Raw genomic sequence first — 26,191 nt, 5'->3', positions numbered from 1 at the left:
GTATTTTTTCATCAAAACATGCTCTAGGAGAAAGAAGTATTTTTATGGATTTTTCTTGTAGCATGATGACTCTAGCCCTATCACTGTGGTGATCTCAGAAAAGTTGCTGCTGTCTGCAATTAGTAGTTTAAACCCAGATATAGTTAAAAATCTGGATTAACCAACAGCACGTCTATTTAAATCATGTTTTGGTCTGACTCGTTGACCAGAAGCAAAGCATTGGTTTTCAGTGTGAATCCCCAGTATCTTAGATTTTATAGTGTCTCATTGAAGATGCAATTTTTTTCTTGTCTGTATTCCCACAGAGTCTAAATTCTTGGCCAGCCTGTATCTTTCAGAAAGTCATAAATTAATGTGTAGATATTGAGTTAAAAATACTCAGTATCATGATCATAGAAGCTCATGAAACTAGGGAAAAAGACATTTTGAATATCTGTATCTAGAGAATTCTGATTGCAACAAAATCTATATGAATAATATAATTTGATTTGGTATAAGTATAGAAATCCAGAGTTATTTCGGACATCTGGATGCTTAGCGCAACAGGCAATAAAATTAGCAGTTTCCTAACAAGCAGATTTTTAAATACTTGTAGTAAAAAGTATAATTCCACAAAATATACATCAACAAAGCACAACTTTGAGATTTATGTGCTTTGTTCCCTCAAAGCTACTGTCTGTCTGTATTTAGAGCTAAAAATGTCTGTTCACCTTGTAAGGTGTTATAAAAGTCACTACTGCTTTTCTAAGTAAATTATTTCTCTGTAGCCTGAAGCTGCTAACAGTACCAGAAGAATTAATAATGGTTTTGGCACAGGTCAGCTTGTATCCTGCCAGTTCTCTCTCCCACTGAGCACACACTCTAATACATGACTTGTGACTCCAGTGGGGTTTATTGCACTTGCTTATGGTGAAGATGGTGAAAGTCTTAAGTGCCTGGAGAAACAGGAGACCACTAAAAAAGATGTCCCTGAAATAGAACAACAAAGGAAATGAAAATTTTCTGGACTCCATCTAAAAGACATTGAAAGAGTTGGGGTTATCATATACTCCCCCAGTGCTCCACTGAGGAATTTTCACTTCATCCTGTGAGAACCTGGTAAAATTAACTGATTTTACCTTCCTGAAATTTTAGACAGATGTTTAAAAAATCAAAAAAACAAAATCTAATGTAATTCATAGATGTCATTTGGTTAGCTGCTAGTTTATTAGTGTATTGAATAGTCATCTTTCTAGTAGGTTTGAAAAGTCAAGCACACTGTTGTTGTGTGTTCCAGCACATTTAAAGGGGCCAGAAAGGTTGTGTTTTCTTCAGGCTCCCTTGTAAGATTTCATGAAGCTACTCTGGAGACTGGATTCAGAAGTTTTAGGAAAATTTGATTCATAAGGCTGAGCACTTTCTCATTATGATTGGTTTTACTTTTCTTTCCTGCTATGAAAATGAGGCCAGAGCAGGGTCCCATTATAGAAGTCACTAAGCAAATATATAATAAAAAGCTAATCCCTATCACAGAGACTGCACAATCTAAAAAATAGCCTGACATTTCAACAATGCTAATATAAGGTATATAAGTGAAAATTCATTTTCATAACAAAAGAGAAATTTAAGGCTTAAGAAATGCATATGAGTATGAAAACAACCTACCTTAGAAATTAATATATTTTAAATTATAATTTTAATAAAGTGGTATAATTTTGAAGTGATGGATGTTGTGGTATAGCAAGATGTCAATTTTTTTTAATATAAGAGGTAAATTTTTGCAAATATTATTTTTTAGAGAACATAGAAGAACATTTTATGGAAACAACAGATATTTTACATACAAAAAGATGTTAAAATTCTCCTTTTGGTGAGATCTTACATAAACTTGGCATTAGATTTTCACTCATTAGTTAAATTACTGTATTGCTAGTTCTAAGGATCAACCATAGATGTACCATGAAGAGTTTGATCACTACTTTCATTTCTGTGCTATCCAAAGTGAAATAATGAATTTTATTTTGCAAAAGCTATTCTAACTCGGTTTAGACGTGTCACCCTAACTTTAGCGATGCTACCAGAGTACCTGCAGACTGTCCACGCTGCCAAGAAGGATCAGGTGAAGCGAAGGGTAATACATAAAAGCAGCGCTCGCCCACCAGCCGTGGCGTGCGCTGGCAGCAGGTGGTGCTGTACCTTTAAATTAAGGCGAACCGCAGCTCCCCCATCACATCTGCCTGTGTAGGAAAGTTTGGGTCAAGCTTCACCTGCCTTCATTGGTAGGAGGGCACCTGAAACCTGAAGTGTATTTTTTCTTGTGTTTTGTTTTGTTTTAACCAGTATGAATTCACATAAATATGTGTTTATATATATGGTACATGCTATTTCTGTTTTTTTTTTTTTAGTTTAGAAGTTCTTGTGGGAGTTGTCCTCTTTGTGAGGCTTTACAGAGCTAGCAGTCAGGTGGTTAATGTTCCAGTTGGAATTAATCTTCTCAGATATGACACTCTTCCTACAGAGGAGAAACCTCCTGGTTATTTATGTAATGCTTTAAAGCCTGAGGTGGATAAGGCATATGGAGCTGCCTACAGTGGAACAGCTCACATCTGTGACAGGTTTTACTTTGGTCATGATTGCTGTTTTTAAGTGCCTTGAATGCTTCTTTTTGTGGGTGGGTTTTTTTTTTTTTTTTTTTTTGTTTTTGGGGTTTTGGTTTTGGTTTTTTTTTGTTGTTGTTGTTTTTGTGGGTTTTTGGTGGTTTTTGTTTTTGTTTTTTTTTAATGACAGATATACTGAAGGGCAAGCCAGACACAGCCATATTATTTAATTTTCCTGGGGAGGTTTTGGGCTTCCCTCCTCAAACAAGTTGAACTCCTGCTCCAGCTGTATGGTTTAATTAAGGGGTAGATCTGTAGATGGTGGTGAGGTGTTTCAGTTCTCTATGTAGAACCGTAGCTGAATTTAAATGTCTCTGACAGAAATAGTCCAAGCAAGCAGTAAATTACAACAAATAACCACATTCCTAGAGGGTCTTGTGAAGATATCCCAGTGAATAGTTTCTTATATGAAATATAAACCAATTCATTTAACCTGTCGCAAGCAAGGGCTAATCAGATGCACAGAATGTTATAAATCTCTTGAGATTTGTCCCTATATAATACTTTTTAAATACAATGTTACCTTTCTGTATTCATATAACTCCACTGACAAAAACAGAGGTTCAAATAGAATGTGGTATATGGGGAAAAAGGGTCTACAGGCAGTCTATGAAAAAGTTCACGGCTCTTTGAGATCTAATATACAAATTCTGTATCTACTGTTAAAATTTAGTTAGTAAATCTATTAATTTCCTTATTGTGAAGTATTATGAATGATGAGACACAAAATGGACTTGCTAATTAAAATCCAGCTGAGCATTATGAGTATCACTACCACTGCATTGACTACATCTACACAGATTCCTTTTTTATTTAATGAGACAAAAAAAAAAAAAAGAGAAAAAAGAGGTTAGTATTGCATCCTTTACATGCTGATGGTACCTAAAACAATTACTAAAGTAACCTACTGAATACCTATTTAAATACTTGCCTGCTAAAGCTAAATGAAAATCGCAGTATTTATTGTATTCAATTTACACTCAAATGGATGCAAGGAAGAACATTACTGACAACCTAATTATCACTTAGAGCTGGATGTGTGATACACCTATTCTTGAAACTCAGGGACCTTTCGGTTCTATTGATAGAGAAGAAAAGTGATGAATTCTTTCAATAAAAGCAGTGGTTTATATTAGGGTTAAACTGCATACTGTACTATTATTGTTTTGCAGTTCAAACAAAATAAATACTTATTAATAAGAGATTGATCTAATTACTTTTACCATAAATGGAGAAAATAAATAGATTTCTTAGCATTTCTTTAGTTTTCTTATATATGCTAATTAAAAATATATTTTGATTATATAACTGTTTTCAGGAATGCTGCTCATGTTGAGTTTTTTCTTAGGTATCGTTAAAAATTAGGACAAACCAAAATAAATACAACTTTTTTTTTTTTGCCTTACTGCATATAGCTAAGATTTAATTTGACATTTTTATATGACTCAATTAAGACCCTAGTGTTTCTCATCCTGTGAGATATGATAGGTACTAAACAAAAAGCATGGGTTAGAATCTCATAAAGGATTTAATTGCTTTTAAAAGTTTCTCTTAAGCATATATTATTTGCATGTGCTTCAATTCTTACTTAATTTTTGGATAAAATATATTTTCCTTTATTTATTACATTTGAATATGCATCATATTTGTTCAAAGTGAGTATTACTACAGAAATATGTATTCTATAAGGAAACATCCTGGGTTTGCTGGTGCTAAATTCATTAATTTTGCAAAAGAGTAATTAAAAAAAAACCAAAACAACAAACAAACAAACATGCAATATGCAAGCTTCATTTTGCCTCCTTTTAATAATATTCTTTTCATCATATGCTGGATCTTGTTTAAAGTTAAACATTTACCAAGCTTCTTCTTCAGGGCTGGTGTTTTATTAATCATCTTACAGGTGAACATATTATTTTATTAAAATCTCAGAAAATATTTGGAATAATGTCATGCTTGCAGTAAATGTCACTGAAGTTCACTGCAGTTCTTTTGGAACAAAGCTGATACAGTCATAGCAGGGAAACCCAGAAACAGCTTGTACAACTTTAAAAGTATGCCTGTCTAGACAGCAGATGAATGGAGAAGAAATTCTTCCTGCATTGGCCTTGAGCAAACTCTACACAAAATCACAAGTACTTATATAAGCCAAGACTGCAGTGACCAGACAGAACTTAAAATCTTCACTCTAGATTATATTTTATGTAATCATGACTTGATTACATGTTATAAATGAATGTATATCATATGTGTTAGGTACTCTGCAATAGCATAATGCATGGCTCATGGAAGCCAAATATTAAAAACTTATACATAGAAAGAAATAACTCCACAGAAGGAGTAAGGATAGTATTCTTTCATCTCTCACTGTGTGCCACGCTTGGCAGAAAAAATAAGCTGCAGGACGGAGCCATAAATCCAATCTTTGGTACACTCAGCAACATTTGCAGTGGTCCTGCAGGCTGACAAGAATTGTGAGTCTTCCCCAGTGAAATCCTTGTACTTGCTTCCCCAAGCAAGTGTAGACCAGAAGGGTCAGTTCTTTGGCAGGGAAATCACCCTCTTCCTCCAGGGAATTTCTGACATCCTAAATGGGCTATGAAACATGATGAGCAAAGAGATATGGAAACTCCCAACACTTGGTTCTGTCCTGCAGTCGCCAAGAAACGGAGCAGTTGGCTGATGGCTTTCACTTCCTGAGGGCAAGGGAGCTCTTGTTCAAGTATTCCTTCCCTTCCCTTCCCTTCCCCCTTCACTAGTGTGGAGGCAAATATTCCTTCTGGTAGATGTTTGCACTTGCAGTCAAAATATGTAATGAATAGAGCTAAGTGTATATATCGGCACGCTTAATTCATATATAGTATAGCTTAACCCATAGTGAAAGAGTTCAGATAAATCACGTTACTTCCCTATTTTGCAAGCTAAGAACATGCAGTGAATGTGAAAGGTAGCTCAGCAGATGCTTGGTAAGCCACAGTAACTTGATTCATTATCAATTCCCTGGGAAGCGAGGCCACAAATCGTATAAAGTTGCATAGGTTAAACTCTCAAGAGGTTTTCACAGATTCGTGGCATAATGTACTCGATATATGACTGTCAACATATTGACATTTGTGAGTTTTAGCTGAACTCTCTTTAAAACAGTTTCAAAAGAGAAATTCTGCTCAAGATTTATTATTATAAATGACAAAGATGGTGCAGCAGATATTGGATGTATCAGAGTATGGGGTCAAACCTCAGCAATCAGGCGAGGAAGATGTAATCAACACCATCTCTAAGTGTTGGCATGGACTTGATAAAAACCTCGGGGGGAAGTAAGGAATGATAGCAGCTTGAGCAGCTGTTTTCACAGTGTGCCAAGATAATGTCAATGGGAAGTAAAAACTGGACAGAGAGGATGGATCTTGTGCTGCTAGTGCAGAACCTGGAAAGGTTCCCCTAGGTCAGCACACACAGAGAACCTGGTGCCATTCCAAAAAGTACTGCATTATGAGCTGTGAGGATAAGCAATTAAGAATGATGGTAAGGAGCTCAGTGCAGCAGCGATCCCACTGAGCCATCTCTGCCACTCAGCTCTGGCCTGGGAGGATCAAAGACTGAACAGTGACATGCTTTAACTGGAGGAAGCTTAATACAGCACACATGTATTCAGCGCTGTTAAGTCAGCCTCTCAATCAAAGACAGTGGCAAAAAAAAGGCATTTTCAAGCGCAGAATACTTCATGTTTTACTGATGCCCAAGTTTACATGATTTTCCATTTGCATGGTTAATACAGAGGTAAAATATGTGGAATCTGCTTGTCACATGAAAAATTAAAAAGGGGGCAGCACACTGGGATGAGCTCGGTGTAGCTGATATTTTCCAGATTGTATCAGAGGGTTAAATGACGTGTTTCTCCAAGCGTCCCAGAAGTGACATAAGCCACTGACTGTCAAAATGTTCTTTGATCTATTCTCAATTGAAAAAATAATACTAACTTTTCCACGTTCACCATGTCAGATATTGTACTTTTTTATACTCAGTCTGCTCTGTGTTGGGCAATTTTTCCACATCTCACTGATTGGAAGCCAGAAGAGTAAGAAAAACTTGGTTAGCAATTTCCTGAGATTTCCATTTATGTTTTTGATGTTTCTTAAATTCATTAAATCATTCAGAGCAGTCACCCAAAAGTCATTGTAGGGAGTCATATTGGCAGAAGGGAAAGTAAGGTTTATTATTGTCTTTATTAATAAAATAAATACTTCAGAGGAATTAATGGTTGCAGCCTTGACAGGATAGGCACAAAATGAGGAGCATTAATATAAAACTTTATGGAACAGTTAAAGAAAAATCATTAGTTTTGTTTCCTTTCCAAATCAGAAAATGTTCATGGTTATTACTTCTCTGTATATAATATATGGAAACTTGGCAGTAAATTCAGGATAGTACACTTGGTTAATTTATCATGTTAATTTGAATCCATACAAAAAAATGATTACATGTCTTTTTATCTGTCTTAACAAATAAGATTTCCTTTTACTAAGGAAGTAAATCTACATACCATTTTTCTCTGTAGTCTTTAGAGAGCCTCAGACCTTAAAAACAATTGGATTTTCTTCTACCAGACACCTTGCTTCTCTTGCCAATGTTAATAAAGCTCTTAATTTTATTTTATTTTTTATATTGGCAGGAAAAAGGTGAATAGGAGCTCTCAGCCACAACTTTCTCCTCAAGATTTCTGTATTCCCAGCTTTCCCAGAACAGGCAGAGACAAGCTGGCAGTCAGCCTGGAGGAGGAGGAGGGGTTGACAGTCAGGGCACTTAGGCTCCAACAACTTGCCAGAGAAGTGCATGCCAATTTTACTTTCCCCCTGCAGTGAGAAAATTAGTTGGATAAAAGCCTTTCAGACAGGCAACAGTCAAACTACTTTTTTTTCCATTTGTACACCCAGTATGAGATTTTTCTAGAAATCATCCTCTCTCTTCTCATCTCACTGATTTAAAAAACATTATCTTTATCCCAATTTGCACCATCAAAAATACCTACAAAAAGCATGGAGGGAGAAACAGATGGAGGCAGATAGTGTTGGAGAGAAGGCTGAAGGCTGAGTAGCTTTGTATGGTTAATTGGCTGGTTAATAGCTCATATCACTTTACAGTATTACACAGCAGCTGGAAGATTCCTGTCGAGGTGGAGTTGGTTGAAGGAAGTGCAGCACAGGATTTCAGAGGTCCAGTGGACTTACAGAAAAAAAAAAGGTGCTGATTAGTAAAAATAAAGAATGTTTAGAAGAAGAACAGCCACATTGTGTGTCTGATGGAATCCCTGATCTAACCTTATTATTTGCTAAAATATGTCAATTAATGGATTCGGTTAAACTTCAATATGTATACTGCATCAATGTAGGAAATGCAAAGAGCAGCTCTGGAGACCAGTAAATAGGCTGTAAGAAAGAAAAAAGCATTCAGCAGCTGTGTGTCTAAATAGTATGGAGGAAGACACTGCGTTCTGTCTTCTGTAATTTCTAGTTACAGAGCTTCTGGAATTTACACACCACAATGTGCTACTGTGGTTTCTTCCAAAGCAAGACCCTGAAGAGGTTTTTAAATAAGTGTTTACAGTTAATCATAAACTTGGAACATGTAGTGCAGTTGCATATACTTAGTTTGTCGCAGTGAGGCAACATTTTATGTTCATATTCCTTGAAGAACGGAGTAACAACTCTGAGCTTCTTCAGCAGAAATAGGCAAAAATTTTGTGACCTCCTCCATGCTTCTTCATATGAGTGAAAACCAGGATATTTCTGTAACTTCCATTATTGAATTTAAAATGTGATTCTGGATTGCAAAAAAGTGGAAAAGAAATAGCATTGATTTATTTCCAGGATATTACTGTTATTCATGTATTTTATTTAAACCACACTTCTTCCTCCTGGAATCACTTTTCTGGGATTTTTTGGGGTTCTTATGTAGGTTATTTTCTTAGAAAACATGTTGCTGGTTTTTAATTTATTTTTAGGCTCTGAAGTGTCCTGTAATCAATTGAAAATATGACTAAAATATATTCAGAGTTTTCATTTAGATTTGTTGGAGTTAATTTTATTTTAAGAAATAAATCAGCAGAACTCCAAAGCCATGGTTGTTTTTTTTTATTCCTCTTAAGACAGTCTTGAGATTTTGGAAGGAAAGCTGATACTGAATTCTTGAGGATGCTAGTGTTGTGATAACAAATATGTGACTACATTAGAAAAGAGAAAAATTCAAGCAGTGTGTCACATTATTTCAACTGATTGTGGATGAGGGAATTTAAAATTTAGTTCTTGACTTTTTACAGAAGTATGTTGGATTTCATGCTAGTCATAGATGGGAGGCTCAGATGACAGACAGGAAAGTACATTTATTTATACCTGCAAAATTATGAGGGGTGATACAAGCCTGGCAGTAGTTGCTAAACATTTGGCCTTGCTGAGGACTGGTCTGGTTGGGCACAAGCCAGTAAATTGCAGAGGTACCAGCACCACAACAGACTCACAGAGGATTCAATGCTTAAGGTTTCTTTGCTGTGAAAAATGTGATGGTTATAACTTGGGCGAAGGAGAAGATGAGATACAACTTGTGGTTTTGGTATTAGATCACTGAAAGAGCTAGTTTCTCCACAACACCTTACAGAAAACAATACACTGGACAGACTTTTTGCAAGTGCAGATATTCATTTATCACTAAGCTTTAAGAGCTGTGCCAATGTACATCAATCAAAGACCTCCTTGACTAGGAAATATGATAATACAAGAAATCAAAATTCAGCCCTAAGCCACATCATGAGTTCTTTCTGGGTATTACTTTCTGTTTTCTCCTCAGGTCTGTGGTTCATCACTTTCATGGTATTTCTTACCTGGACAAGTAACCTGTTGAAGAGGGAGAAATAAAGAATAACAGAGTGTTGACTTATGGGATACAATGTTAAACTTTCACCAAATTTTATAAGATATTAATATTTTTAATTCTCAGAATAAAAAATTCCAACAAATGTACAGTACAACAAAGAGGTCAGCTGGGTACAATTGTATGGTAGTGTTTCAGGGATTACCCCTGATGGGTGGATGGTGCTCAGCAAAAAGAGGGATTGAAGCATTCTTGAGGAAAAAATAGATGTGTGAACATAATATTTGACATCTGAAACCAAAAGACAGTTGTCTATATTAAAAGGTGGACCTTTTGCAAACTTGTGATTTCTCAAAGGAGCAAAGCCCCTCCTAAAGGCATGACCTGAGTTAAATGGAAGCAAACTTCAGAAGAGGATTTTTTGCTGCCCTGCATGTGTTTGCCCAAGGACAAGAGAAGCAGACCAGGGCTGATGCAGCAGGTAAAGGTTGTCCTCTTGCACTCTCAGCAGTCTGGCCAGGGGCCAGTCCTCTTGGCTCTCCAATGGCCAGGGGCTACCATTCACATTGCAGCTAGTGGGTCCTGATTGCAACAGTTTTGGCAAAAGAACCTTTACCCATATTTTGTTACAGCTCAGACATAAACAGCAGCTGCGTATCTCCCCAACATCTATTTTTTTTCCATTTCACTCCTGAAATGCACATAACTCTAATAGAACCAAACTAGAATTTGGAAGAATCATTGGTGAAAGATCATAGGAATGTAGTTAAATTATAGTATCAAATTGTTACAACAAAATGGAGACTGTAAGTAAGGCCATAACACAGGCTATGTGAGCTTATATTAGCAATTGTATGGCCAGCAGGTTCTGGGCAGTGATTATCACCCTGTACTCGGAACTCATGAGGCCACACCTCAAATCCTACGTTCAATTTTGAATACAAGACAGACATTGAGGTGCTGGAGCCTGTGCAGAGAAGTGCAATGGAGCTGGTGAAGGGTCTGGATCACAAATCTTATGAAGAAGAGCTGAGGGATCTGGGCTTGTTTAGCCTGGAGAAAAGGAGACTCAGAGGAGATCTTATCACTCTCTACAACTGCCTGAGAGGAGGTTGTAGCCAGGTGGGAATCAGTCTCTTCTCCCTACTAACAAGCAACAGGACAAGAGGAAACAGCCTCAAGTGGCACCAGGAGAGGTTTAGACTGGATATTTGAAAAAAATTTCTTCACTGAAATGGTGATCAAATAGTGGAACAGATGCCTGGGGAAGTGCTGGAATCAACATCCCTGGAGGTATTTAAGACATGTGTACATGTATTTCAGTGGTGAACTTGGTAGTACTGGGTTAACAGTTGAACTCAGTGATCCCAAAGGTTTTTTAAATTCTGTGATTCTATGTAATTTGTGTACAGTTGTTTAGCAGACGAAGACCTAAAAGTATCTTTCTTCCCTATCTGAAGTTATTCCTCTTCTTTTTGGCTGAGAAATTCACCTGATTTGGAACTGTAACTATAAATCTATAGTATTGGCAGAAGCCTATTCATAAAACGTGGAGATTTCACTGTAAGTTCTGGAGGAAAGTCAATGTTGCAAAGTGAAGTGTAAAATTATTCCTGTCTCAGTGTTATTTTTGAGTCATATATCTCTGCCTTTTATGAACAGCAGGCATATTTGGAAGAATTATGTCTGAGTCATAAATCCCTATTTGCCTGGGACATGACTAATAGGTGTCTTTAACAAAGTAAGATGATATTACTGTCTTAGCTTGCAATTTTTTTTAACCTCTGAAGCACATACAACAGATGAAGTTTAAACAGTACAATGACATTAATCTATGGTCTGTCAGGATGTTGTTACCACCCTCCTTTTCTGGTCCATTGATTCCAGCCAGCAGATGCTGTAATTTATTTGAGTCCCAAAATTTATTATTTCAATATTTAGCAAGCACAATCAGCATGGTAGCTTTCAGAACCTGCTGAGTGTGGTGGTCTGTGGGAGAAAAGGAGCGAGCGAGTCGAGGCAGGGAAGGAGGGAGGAGATCATTGTTCCTGCACTCCCTCACGCTGCGTTGGCTGAGCTGTGACCAGGGAAAACAAAAGTCTGTTTAGATGAATAATGTTGCGGATCTTCCTGCTGTAGCAACCAGTGGGGGCCAGTCTGTTTGTAAGCCATTACCAAGCCCTTGTGTTTTGAATAGCTATGCATCTTAAATGCAAGAAAATAATCTTCAAGAGCTGGTTTCTGTCATCCTCAATGCCTTGTAGAAAAGACAGAGAACAACTCTAACAACACATCTTAATATAAATATTTAATATTTGTGAATATCTCTGCTAGTCTAAAGGCTGCCAAGCATTGCATATGAACAGCTTCTGAATTTTACAGAAGAGCTTATTATTACAGTGGAAACAACACCACCTTCTCTATATGCCTTTACTAGCTGCCTCCTTGCCATTATCACTATTATTAGCTTTTTATTTAACTATTATAGGTTAGACTGTGCACTCCTGCGCAGCATTATGTGTGGTTACACTAGTTGCCCCAAAAATATTCCCCTAAAAAGCCAGTCTCTTCATAACTGTGTATATATGGACAATGAGTTACATGACACAGCGATAAATATTATATCACATAACAGGAATGAACAATACTTGGTGTTTCCTGAACATCCTTAATTGTTCCTGAAAGTGTGTTACCTGCAATATTAATTTATCTTGACTATGCAATGTGTAAATACTATCAAGAAGTTTTTGTGGGAAATTTTGATTCTTGTTTTGTTTTTAAATGCTGAAGTTTGCACTTCAATATTCCTGATATGTGATTTGTCCCTTAAATCACAATGCATTGTATTTGCTCAGTCAATTAGATGGCCTAAATTCCTAGAAGAAAATAACTGTTGAGGAATAATGAATGAGAAATAATATATAATACATCATTAATATGGAAATTAATCAAAATTTATGCAGAAACTCACAAGCCCTTCAGCAATTATCAGCATTTTTTATAAATAAAATGGTAGCTAGCCCAAGTGTTTACAAACAAATAACATGCCCTACCACTATTATGGGCCTAACTGATTATATGTGCTAAAGCATCAACAAATTATGGTTTATGCTGTTCGATCAATTCTAATTAATTCTAGATGTTCCTCAAGGGAGATTCTGTTCAAATGAACTGATTATTAGCAGTGATGAGAGATGCCTGGTGACAAATGTATCCTTTTCTACAGTCTTCAGGAATAGGATAGCATTTGATTGGACATGAAATAAGGCAGTGTTTTGTGTATTTAAATATGACACATAAAAGAGATTTTCTTCTTCTGGTAGAAAGGACCATGAGAGGCTTTGTGTGTTTATTTCTTCCCACACCCTTCTAGTTAGAAACAGACAGTGCAAGATAATGCTGCAACACCCTCCACCAGAAAGTGGCTGACTGTGGTTAGGATTCAGGTCACCAGCACTTACCTCCAGATAAAGCATGCTGGTGTTTATTTAGTTTAGTACTGCATAGGAATTTATAGTTTTTACACTGAAGGATGACTTTGTGAGCTTTGGGCTCTACTTGAAGAAGAAATGCCATCTTGAGGTACCAAAAAGCACGCATTTAAAACAAACAGCTGAAATGACAGCAGCTGTTGCCCCCAGGCTGATCAAGCTGAGCACTGAAAAGGATGATTTTATCCCTGTGCTGTGAAGACTGTCACTTTCTGATGCAAAACAACTAACATGCAGCATTTCTTCTTATAATTGTAGGCAACATGCCACAAATGAAAGAGAAACTGTGCTACTGCATCTGCCAGCCCTTGAAGGCTACAAGTGATGACACTGGCTCCAAAATTTAGACAATTACTTGAATTCCTTTTAATTTCATTATGCTAAACTGTTTTAGTGGAAGAATCAAAAAAGAGCAGCTGTGAGAAAACTGCAAGGACAAAGTTGATAATTTTTGCTTTGTCTCCAAAGTAAAAACTACAACGTTATTGTGCTTAATTTTAAATACACATTTAGACATGTTTGGAGTGTGAATTTCTAGCTTCAGAGATCTAGCTTCCTCAGACACCATTGCTTATTGAGTGCAATTATCAAATATTCATCCAATTTCTTGGTGATTGAATTTTCTTCATTACTAAAATTTCATACTACTTTTCTACATCCATAATGTCCCTTGTAATTATTCCATGTTCTTAGTGTTCTTTCTCACAGAATCCCCCAGTTTACATATTTTTCAGGTTTTTACAGAGCTTATAGCTATTTTATGTCTTGTGTAGTCCAGAATGGGCTTTGGCTAAAGCATGGAGATAGAATTAATCAGTGCTTGAAATGCACCTTCATCAGAAAGCTAGTTTCCTATGTTAAGAGAAATTAAACACCTGGAGTGACGGCAGATGTTGCTTCATGCTACTTTTAATCAAGGGTGTTTGTTTAAGGCTAAAAATACCTTCTGAATAGACATTGCTTGTCAAATATTTTCATTTTTTATTAAAAAGGTTGTTTTTGTTTCAGCAAGTTATAATTTCTGATCTAATTTCTAACAATACCTCGCACTCGACTTACCAAAGAACTCTCAGACTGTAGTCCCTGTTCAGAACCAAACTGAGTTACAACCAAACCGTGTCATTGAGTATGTAGATCAGAAACTTCACAACCAGACTCCCAGACTGCTTGAAAACCTCCTTCAGGAAGTTTTATTTTTTTAATTGCATATGTAATCACAAAGAAAAGCAACAAACAAAAATCTGGCGTAAATACAATTTTCAGATTCTTAATAGAAATGTTCGTCAAGAGCAGTCAAAATCAATATATTGTGAAAGGTTTCTGAAGAATCACTAAAATATTCAAAGTGCTTTTTACAAGTTTAAGATACTATCTCATTACCATACTACTGAGGTAACAAGGAAAAAATATTCAAATTCAAATGTTTGTGTTCAAGTGCAGAGAGAAAAAAAACCTTTGCAGAGAATTTGAAAAAATTATCTTTTTATTTTGACATATGCTGTGTATACTGTTGGCTCAGCAACCTGCAAGGGAGAGAAAAAAGAGGAAAAATATCCACCTTAGTTGAAGTGTGATTGTATATATACTATTGAGTAGGTGAGATACCATCATCTTGCCAACAGTAGCTCTCTGTTGGCAGTATAAGCGCTGGGGTTTTTTTGACAGAAGTTTATACAGGACCAATGCACTAAAAAAACTACAAAGCCTTGTGCCTTACATGTCATTAAAGATCTTAAGATCATATGGTAGTAATGTAGGAATTGCAAGCAAAATGTAACTTTGATGTCAGATTTTTATTTTGGCTGGCATATAAAATTATCATTTTGGGACCCATAAATATCACAGCAGAGCACTAAAGGAGAAAAGCTCTGAATTCCCATAGAGTGTTGTTATAGCATTCCTACTAATTCAAGTTGGTCAGTGGAAATTAATTCTGGAGACAGAGTTAATACCAGAAATACCATTATTTTCACAATGGAAGGAATCAAATGCATTGTTTTAGTGAGGATTCAACTCTGAAACAAATTCCTCTGGAGGTTAACAGTCCCATGTAAGAGTACTCCTCTGCAGTAATTTCAGTGGAATACCTACAGGCATACACTTTATTGAGTTTAAGTTACTACTGTTTTTTTCATTGATGATCAGGCCTGCTAAATCTACCATTGCTTTCTCTCCATAGATTTTCTCTATAGTCAGTCAAATTTTATCAGAATGTGTCTGCCTCACATCTCTAGCCAGCATGGAGCACGACATTTCTGAAGTATTTCTGTAATTTCTAGGATAGAAAGGTCTAGTCCCAGAATACTCCCTTTTATTTTTCATTCTGAGAGAGTGGTGTCTTTTCACCTTCCTGAGAAAGTGGCAGTGAATACAGAGGAAGAGGTTTAGAAGCTGGGTTAGAAGCTGGGTATTTTTCTGGCAATGGAGAGTTTTAGTAGTTTGAAAAAGCACCAATGCTTACCCAAATGAAAAGTTTCTGAAATTCTCCTTTGTTAGATTTATGTTTAAATCTTCTGTTTGTATATCCATTTATGGTGACTTACATTGCAGTGGTGTGGATGGCTTATTTGTATCCATGATAGCTGCTTTAAAAGTTAGAGACATATTTCTACTGAGAGTAATAAAAAAAACCCAAAATCTGCTAAAGAGCTACTGCATTTCCTCTGTCTTTGAAATAAAGGATAGCTGATGGATATATAGTCCCTAGTGAGTTTTTACGTGCATCTAGAATTTTAGCACAATCTAACCTCCTTCTGCAGAGAGACATAAGTCTTACTTCTTTAGCTGCTGCTAGCAAGAAGGACATCCTCCATCATCATCAGTGTATTTCTAGATACAAATTTATTTGCCTTTATAGAGATGGTGTCATAAAAATCATAGTAGACTTCTTTACTTTACAGTTTTCCTCTCCCAATTCAGTAAAATGCATTGTGATCTTCCCAAATCAATATGATTTCACTGATTCAACATATTTTTTACTAGAAGGATGTAGCTAAGAATTACTGGGAACCAGTTTTCCAAGATTTATCTCAGCTTCAAGCTTCATTAAAACACTAAGGATATAATGACATTAAAATTTTATCTTGGACATCTAATTTAATCAGAATTATTTCTCACTCTATTTTTTTTCAGCTCTATAAACTTGACTTATGCAAGTTATTCTTAATGTTTTCCAGTTGCAGAACAATCAAAATCAAAGATTTCTAAATGAAACAGAACTGGTGGAGATTCCTGTATTTTTAATGACACTCCTTTCCATTTATTATATTTTATTTTATTTTATGTTTATTTTCTTTGCCCAAATGTTTTTTTTGTTGGTTGGTTGGTTTGTTTTTTTGTTTTTTTGCTTTGTTTGAGTTTTTTTTTTTTTTTTTTCTTTGCCCAAATGTTTTTTTTGTTGGTTGGTTGGTTTGTTTTTTTGTTTTTTTGCTTTGTTTGAGTTTTTTTTTTTTTTTTGCCTTGAAAAGAGTCTCCCTGGTATGTATTTGAATAGGTAAAGTGCTAAAGCATATGAGAAATTAAAAATAAAATTATTGCCTTTTCCACCCAAACAAATTTCCACAGTCTATATGCAGCTTCTTAATTACTTACTAGTTTCAGTTTTTCAGGTATTACTTATGCAATAATATAACTACCTGGCATTAGAAAATTAATACTTTATAGTAGTGTCTGCCTCTATCATCGGCTCACTTCTTGCCATTGCTTGAAGGTTATGTCTTGAAGAGAATTAGAATAAACCAAAAGTGAGTAGAAATAAACAGATCATATTGAGACAGTCTGACTGTTCAGTTGGCAAAAGAAGGAAAACCAATTTTTCCCATGTTCAAAAATCAGGTGTTCTGTGATTTTCTCTGTAAAGTAACTACCTTCCCAGAAATAATTACATAAGATAGCAGATCCTTGCAAAAACATGGATTGACACCCACCAAGACACCATCCAGCCAAATCTAAGACTATCAAGTGATACCATTCTCGCAATAATGGAACAATGTTCATATGTGAGGGGGATTACAAAATGAATTAGACATACTATTTCCTTCATCTTTATAGCATTCCTTCTTACTCATTTCTGGGAGCAGGTACCAGATTTTAAGCCGTGTATTTTAACTATTACAGGTATCATAGGATTATAACACCCTTTACTACCTTGTCTGTAAATTCTTTTCATTTCTGCCATGATAAAAGAAGTCTGCTATAATTTCATTATATATGTTCAATGTTCTGAAGCAGAAAAAGAAGCCTGCATTTCTTAATAGATTAAAATTCTCTTTAATGTTTTTACATAATACAACAATTTCACCTCTCCTTGGATGTGCGTCTATACATAGAATTAGACCTCAGGGGAAAAAACCTAACAAACTAGTGTGTGGGGTGTCAATGAAAAAAATAACTGTTTGATTCACAACTCTGTTTTGATTTTCCTGACTCATCTACTTAAAAATGACATAAGGATGTTTCCTTTGGTCCTCATTGTGCTTGTTACATAAAAAGAAGAAGTGGTTAGGACCCACTCTGTCCCAAACAGAGACAACTTCTTTTGGTAGCAGTGGTATTGTGTCTTGTCTGCTCAAAGTTCTTTTGGAACTGCAGTGTTGGAAAAAATGACAAATATTTCAAGATTTTAAGCCTAAATCTTAGACCACCATTTCAGTATTCTCTTGGAAAAGCAAATTGTTCAAGAATACTTTTAATTGAAAATGGAATGAGAAAATTAACCATTTTCAAGTGTTTGAGACAGATAGCAGTCAGCTTGCTTCTTCAGTTTCTATAGTGTGAATGGAAAAAGAGCCAGGGGGAGGACAGAGTGCAGCATTTCAGTAACTAAAAAAAGTCTCAGGTGTTTCTTTGATTTCTAAGCTATATGTAAATTTAAAAGAATGTGTACTAATTTCTTATGTATAGCTATGAATGGACCTTGCAATAATCTTGTATAGATAGCTGTGTTTTTATGTTGCAACATGCACTTAGACCACATCTGTATAAGTCACTGGCCCAATTTTTGTTCCATTGTATTTTTAGTCCTATTTCTATTAATGCACTTGGAAGCTGGAGTAAGCAGTCTGAGTATATATACAAAATTGATGTGAACAGTACTGAAAGTTTGTTGAAAAAATTCTACAAAGCATTCAAAAATTATAATATGTAAGTTTAGAGATAGCAATTTCCATATGCTATATGATGCAATTAAAGTTGAAAAAAAAGAGACAATTGTTTCCATTCATATTTTCAGTAATATTAATTTGGTTCTATTCTAAGCTTGATAAATGTTCATTATTTATTTTTGGCAGGGACTGTCAAGAATCATTTGTGCTTTTATTTCCAACCTACTACTTTTTTTCATCTAGTAGTAGTGGCCTGCTTATTCAGCAAGATGGATGGATGCGCTGGCCTATGTACATCAACAGTAACCAAGGTGCAGAATCAAAGAAATAACTCCCAACTAATAGATGTTTTGTGGATTGCAAACATATGTTCTGTGAACACAGGGGTTGGAGATCCCTTGATGTTTCTCAGGCATCTTTGTGGAGAATACTGGATGAAATACTACTGTGCTATATACTATATTCACTTATCCAGTGGCCAATAAATCTTGCCACCACCAAAAGCCTTAGGAGAAGAGGGTAATGAATTTCAGGGTGATGTAAAGATACACAGTAGAAACAAAAGGAAGGGCACTTTCTGGTTCCAACTGACTGATGTTAGAGCACAAACTGGATGTGAGTAGACTAGAGGAAGCAGGAACTTGTTGAATTGCTGCCCCTCAAAGAGAGAGCCAAAATACCCTCTAAGTATTTTCACTCTCTATAAGCTCTAAGGCAACACTTCATCCCTGTGTGTGTATTCTCAGGCTCAATGGGTTTTTCCTAACCTGAATTCCAGGAAAAACTTCTGACTGTTTGGTAATTATGTGGCACTTTTCAGTGCCCCAGTACCTAGTGCTTCACTATGAAAAATATCCAATCTTCTCCCAGAATAGTTTCTATCTTAATGAAAGTGTCTGTATTCACATTTCACACATTAGTGTGAAAAAAACATAAATGAGAGAACTTGTTAAAAGTTGCAAGAAACTTGTAAAAACAGTGTGTTGATTTTTGAGGTCAGAACAATAATTGCATCCAGTTTCATCAGTAGATATTAAAACACTTTAGATAGGTACATGTAAAATTCATGCTGCTCTTTTTTTGAGGATTTGCAGGCAAGTACGTGATATGACTTTTTTAAGGTCTGCCATGCTGTTCCAGTTCAGTGATTTAACACTCATCTCTCCTTTGTTTATTGAAAGTATTCCCTCTTTTTTTCTTTCTTTATTATTTCCTTGGGAAAATAGTGCTGCTACTGCTATGAAAAGTAATTTTAGATCTACATGTATAAAATTGTTATTCAAGTGTAACATACATGGGGTAAGCACTTGATGGGGATGAGTACATAGCACATAGAACACACTTGAAATCTTAGCAAGGCAATCTTAGCAAATGTAATTTTAAGAAATATAAAGAATGGCTACTTATTTGGAAATGTAGGTAAGTTCATTGTGTTTCTTGAGAGAATCTGCCTGGATATATCATCCAGATAAGAATATAAAATGACAACAGACTTTTATAAGTTGCCTTGGAAATTAAAATAACTGCAACAAAGTAGAACATTGTTTTAAAGATAATGTCTATTGCTTAGAGGAGGTATTGTATTGGGATTTAAGAGTTCCTGAGTTGCAGGAAAATAAATTTGCCTCTCAGTGAAATAAATTCACTGTCTTGTTAGAGATGCAGTAAAATAAGAAATTACTAAAAATGGATTATGTTAATATGTATGTATTTATAATTGCACTCCTGTGAAAAAGCTTGCAAAAACCTAAGGTTAGTGATAACAATTTATGGAGATGTACTTATCCCCAGAAGAAAACTGTGATAACTTGCTAGAACACAACAGTTTCAACAGTACTATCAAAATATATAATATAGAAAACTTACAATTTGGGAAATGTGGGTCAATAGAATACATTATTTAAAAGCAAAGTTTATACCGAAATTAAAAAACAAAAATTAACTATTTTATGAACTACTGTCTGCATACATTAGGGCTGATTTCCATTCTGTGATAACCACACATAGTTCTCATCTGTGCTACTGCCATAACTTTGTATTTCTTAATAACTACTATAGCCTTTGCTGTCTCTCTCGTGATGCTAATTAGGTTCACGCACAGCCAGGTTTAGTTTGCATCAATCTGACATATTTCATAACTGTATGAGTTAGCTACATGGTTCTATTTGACTTACTTCTTATGTGAATGCATCAAAAACTGTTTTACTGAAAAGTGAGATCAGTAATCATTTATTGACAATATTGGTAGAGAGCAAAGCTAACTGAATTAGTAGGCAGGCCTTAAATGGGTATAAGTCACAAAAGAAGAATGCAAGAAGATTGTCCTCATGCTTTGCTTCATGTTTTCATCAGTAGGACAGGCAAAGTGTGGCTCAGTGCTGGAATCACCAGCAAGGAAAACTATTCAGCTGGTGAAATCTGCTCTCCCTTTTTTATCAGTCATGATATCTAAAGTACAAGAATAAAAAAAAATCAACAAATCCACAGAACATGTTCTAAGAACTAGCATCAATTATAAAGTTGGAAAAAACCCAGGTGACTAAACATTTTATATTAAAAGATTTACAAATTAAATGTGATACAGGTTATGTTTTGTGTCTAAAGGTACATCTTCCAATGGCTAGATGGATAAAAAGCACTACAATCTGCAGACATACAGACATTGTTGGAAGTAGGCAGTTGGATGAGATAAAGATAGTGGCATAGTCATTGACAAACTGAAAGCTTTGTGGAAGGATGTAGTAAGAAATACGAGAAGCTCAAAATGCCTCATGCAAACACTATTGCACCTTCTTGTTTTGTCTCATTTCCTGTGCTGATGGTGACAATTAAACAGTCAGTCATACCTGCACTGTTCTGTTCAGTGTGCTGCTGCACTGATTGCATCTGAGAGTTCTCTCTTATGTTTTGTTTAAAGTGCAAGTTCTTTAGAGGAGGACTGGTTATTAGGATAACAGCATGACAAAGAGAAGAATGGCATTGACCCTGAATAAAGACAGTACTCAAATTTGAAGGCATTACCTTTCTAATAATCCTGAGGATGTGCCTTACCAGAGCACAGCAGCCCTTTTGTATCCAGTATTAAACATTTAATTTTAGGAAACAGGAAATCTGTTGAATAAAGACGAGAGCAGAGTAAAAAGAATGTTCAGAATCTAGGAAGCAAAAAGTCCTGTGAAGAGAGATGGAAGGAATGGGGATTGTTAGAGATGATATATCTGTATTTCATATCTGCATGATGTGAAATATCATAGCAAAAGGGAAGAGAATAATACGCATTATGCTAAACCAGAGTATATGTAGAGCAAAACCCAGAGGACTTAAATTTCAACCAGGCAGTTTCATGTTAAGCACCTGGAAAATCTTTCACTTGTAAATGTAGCTAAAATGTGGAAGAGGCTACTTGAGAGACTGTGAATTCTCTGTCCTCAGAGATTTCTAGGACAGATTAGACATCATCTGGAAATGACACCTGTAGTTTCTGACTCTGCTTGTGACCTTAGGGAGGGATTTCAAATACTATCCAGCTCTCTTACTATAATGCTGGATCTCTGGTTGGTTTCTCTAGGTGTCACTATAACAATCTGTATTTATAACTACAGTAAAAAGAGGAGCCTGATGGCTACATGGATAACAAGGTGGGAAATCACTTAAGAGGCAGGTTACAACTTTATTAATGTAATATACTGGTTTAAGTTCAGGGAGGTCTAACTGCAGAAGTTTCAAGAATTATGGAAGATACCATAGATTTCTAGTAAGTATACCCATAAAATTAAGCTTTCTCTTTGAATCTTGTCTAGAATAAGGTTGCCCAACAAAAAGAAACTCTCAAGCAAAGACTACTTGGTTGATCTTAGATATATATAAATATTTATCAATTAAAAAAGTTAACAAGTGAAATCTCAGATCCCTTCTACCTATGTTGTACAGCATGTGGGTTTTTAATCCTAGTTTTACATGTGTAGATGAATGAATTCCCCTCAGAAATGGCAAAACCTTGAATTCTACCATGCATAAGTCAGGCAAATAAGTAGCTGTATAAATAAATTCAGTTATCCTTATAAATATGTTTCCATGATGCTGCAAGGCTAAAAATTTCAGACTTTGTTCTGGATGGCATGGGAAATCTTTTAGACTCTGTAAAGGGCATTTGTCCAGCCTGCATTTTCTTAGCAGAAATCTTTGAAAAATCCTAGAAGTAGCAAGAAAAAGAAGAAACTTGAGTTATCTGGACCAATATTAGAAGAATTTGTAGGGATACAGGGGCAAAATGCAATCATGTTTGCTTCATTGGCATTCAAGAATTTTTTTTGAAAAAGGAGGAGTTCCAGTTCCTCTGGATGCATTGTCTTCCATGCTACATACATTTTCAACTTTAATGAGTATTCTCTCATAAATAAGTAGTTCTATCTCTACTTTAGAGTGACACTAAGAAATGAGCTATTCATGCTTCAGTGTTTCCTAAAAAAGTATTTTTAAAAACAAATGGAATTTTAAACCATACACATACTTCTTTATGACAGATAGCAAAATTGGAGGCTAAAATTAGCAATTTAACGTCGTGGCTTTGCAAGGACTCGCACACTCTTTTGTAAATGATATTGGTCTGTTTTCTAGGGTTGGTTTTGAACTTTCAATTGTCAAACTTTAAATCAAACTGTAAAGCTGAAATAAAGATAGTTTAATGTTGGCTTTTAAGTGTTTCTGTAGTTTTGCAGCTACTATGAACTTTATTGTTGGTATACTCCATTATAAGAGAATAACTAGACTGAATGAACTTTTTACAGGTACCTCTATATTATCCTTTAAGTAAGTGCAATAACAACTTTTTCCTTGTCATCAGTTAATAGAATTGACAAACATGAAAATTATACTTGCTGATGATCTCCTAGATTTAAATTATGGAATGTAACTCTTTTCCAGTCAATACACATCTAAACTGCAATGCTTGGAGGATGCTTACATGGCTTGTTTACATGATAGACAAAAAAGTAATGATTTCATTTTTAAGTCCCTAGAAAGTATTTCAATGACATGACGCCCACAGCTTTTCACACAGCAAAGACAGGACTCTGTGTAAGAGGAGAACCTAGTGGCTTTGATAATCTGTATGAACAGCTCTTAGGGCATGAGTTTTTTTTCTGGTGAACTACCATCATTTTCACATACAATGCAGTAACTGACTGTTTTGAGGAAGCTGGACTTTGAGAAGTAGCTCATGTGTTAGTTCAGAGAATATATCATACCTGTAAGGGATGAGAGAGAGCTACAGGACAAGACTGCTGCAGGACTGGGAGGGCTGACCAGCTGTGGAGGACACCATTTCCCTACTATCAGTATTAGAATCTTTCATCTTGATGGGCTTGGTGCTCACTGGGAGGAAAAGGCTTTAATTTAGTCATGCTCCTTTTTCTACACAATAGCTCCAATCTATTAACCCTGGGAAGAGAAATGTCTTTTTTTCATGTTATCTAGTGTACAGAAGACCATGCAATGAAAGACAGTGACCAAAAAGGAGATAGAGGAGTCCTGCAGCTTTATTTGAACAAGGAGAGAGAGTCCATTGGGGCACACACCTGCAGGGTTTTCTCTTTTGAGGTTTCAGAGGGCATAGCCTCCTTTAATCCTAAACTCCTGGCCCTGTGTTGTCCTCTTCCTTTCCCAGTCGGCTGAGGTACTAGGAAGGTACAGCCTTCCCAAACCACCTACCACATATCCCTCCTTGAACCTACTATTTTACCCCAAAGTCCCTAAGTTCAGGCTTGTGCAGACCCCCTTGTCTGTTTCAGAAGCCAGGATGCCTGGGCTCTGTAACAAACCTGCTGCTGCTGGTTGAAGTTATAGAGACACTAAGGCCCATTTCAAAGACATTAACACCCATCCCTTGACCCTTGGAATTGTTTGTGAAGACATTAGCACACATCGTCCCTACCACTGGGAATTTGGTTTTAGCAAGTATCACAGCTACGTGCAGTTTGATTTCAATTGTAATATAGTGTGTGGCATGGGCAGAGATAGAGAATCTTAATTTGTCATAGCTTAGCCTAACATCTGTGGTTTTATGACTTTGTTTTGCTGGAAAGCTCACCAATCTCCTGCAACTGGATGGCAGTATGAGGTCTTCTCCACAACATAGCCAGTTGTGCATATGTGTGTGTGCATATAGGGATGCACAATATGATCAATTTGGCAATGTCTCTTGTGCTTCTGAACTTTATGACAGTGTCCCTCAGATATACCACATACTTTTTATTTCTTCAGCACATAGTCTGTCTACCTTTTACTCTATACAAAATGTTCTCAGACTTGATCTGAGAAGCACACACGAGCAGATAAGGACTGATAAAGACTTTTTAAGGCTCCTCCAATGATAAACGATGGATCAGGTGTATTTTTCTTTTGCAGATACCATGTTCAGAACTGGAATTACATTGGGGAAGCAATTCCCTGAAACGGAGCTTGAAGGTGTCCTGCAGCCTCTACCAGAACAGCTCAGCACACCCTCTCTCCTCCACAAGTTATTCTTGGAGAAGAGAGCAGCTGAAACTGAGCCTAGAGGTCATACAAATTATCCTAACAGTCTGCAAGTGGCCCATGAGGCAGAAGCCAAACATCCTGAACTATGTCTTTGTAATGCGGAAAGTGTTCCATATTTTGACTGAGAGGAAGGCCTTACCTCATGGGTGATAGCTGCTTTGTGTTTCCCAGAGTGGCTAGGACTGTTTCCCTATTTGACTAAAACTGATGAAGTTGCTGCCTGCCGCATTAAAATCCGTGCATGTATCTGTAATTTATTTGCCGGCCTCTGTCAAATGAATATTATGTTATATATAGCACTGCACTTTTTTTTTCAACTAAATTGAGGGAAACCCAAGTGTGTTTTTACTAGGCAGGCTATTTAATTTGCAAGTACAAACTTAAGAATATTAAAACGCTATGAAGATTGTATTATCCACATGGAAGGGGAAGTGCTAGTGTTACATGATTAACTCACCTCTGTGTATTTTTGCCAGGTTTGTTTTGTTGAAAATTTAAGTCTTTTTAAAATGTTCTATTTTTGCAGTAATTCATGTAGTATACCTTTTACTTTAAGTCAGAAAAAAAAGGTCTCAGGCTTAACCTATTATAAAACAGCTCTTGCCTTCATATATACACCAAGAAACAAACAAGAAGGTGGAGTATTTACTATGAGGGTCTAGAAATAAAATTGTCGGGCTCTACAAGTAAAGTTATTTCTTCAAATGTAAAGCACTCAATGTCATTGATGAAATGGTGAAGTCATATCCACTAAATAAAATTCAGGACTGGCCAAAATAAAAATTTCTCTTCTCTAGGTATGTTACTGTGACTGTATATGACATCTTTTTTCTTGCTTGATTGAAGTATAGGCAAATTTTTCGTCAGAAATATGGGGAGTTTGGGGGGAAAAAAGATCATGATGATGTCTGGATGATAAATTTGAGGGGTTTTTGTTTTGGTGGGGGAGCAGCTTTTTGTGTGTGTGTGTGTTTTTTTTTTTTCTTGTGTGTTTTGGTTTTTAGGTTGTGGTTTGGTTTTTTGGTCGGTTTGGGGTTTTTTTTTTGGTTTGGTTTGGTTTGGTTTTTTGGTCATGGGCTATATCTACTAGATTGCAAAAACATCATCCTCCCAGTCAGTCAGCTGATTGCCAGGTTGGGTGTTTTAGTTTTCTCACTGACTGTTACCCAGCTTAAAAGCATCCAGGTGGGGATAGTTTGGACAGTCAGGGGATTTTTTTAATGCAAAAATAAAAAATGAGATTATCCGGAGCTCCAAAAGCACCGGATGGTTTTCAAGCAAGGGGTTAAAACTACTTTTCACAACTCAGAAAATTTCAGATGCAGACGGTGTATTTTTGTGGGAGGGGGTTGCCGAAAGGGAATCCTCAATACCAATTGGCTGCTCTCTATCAGCCGCAGCTGAGCTCAGGCTGCTGCTGAAGTGCGGTATTGATCTGAAGAGTGAATGTGTCGGGAGCCTCAGAGAGCCATTCAGAAGCGTTCTGAGAAGGGAACCGACCTCTTCCCGTAAGAAAGTGGTTTCTACCTGCCTTTGCCGCCCGCGACATCCTTGGTGAATGAAG

Source organism: Geospiza fortis, unplaced genomic scaffold (genome assembly GCF_000277835.1).
Source record: "Geospiza fortis unplaced genomic scaffold, GeoFor_1.0 scaffold281, whole genome shotgun sequence".
Taxonomy (NCBI): Eukaryota; Metazoa; Chordata; class Aves; order Passeriformes; family Thraupidae; genus Geospiza; species Geospiza fortis.
The sequence above is the reverse complement of the archived record's forward strand: the minus strand, read 5'-3'. Positions refer to the sequence as shown.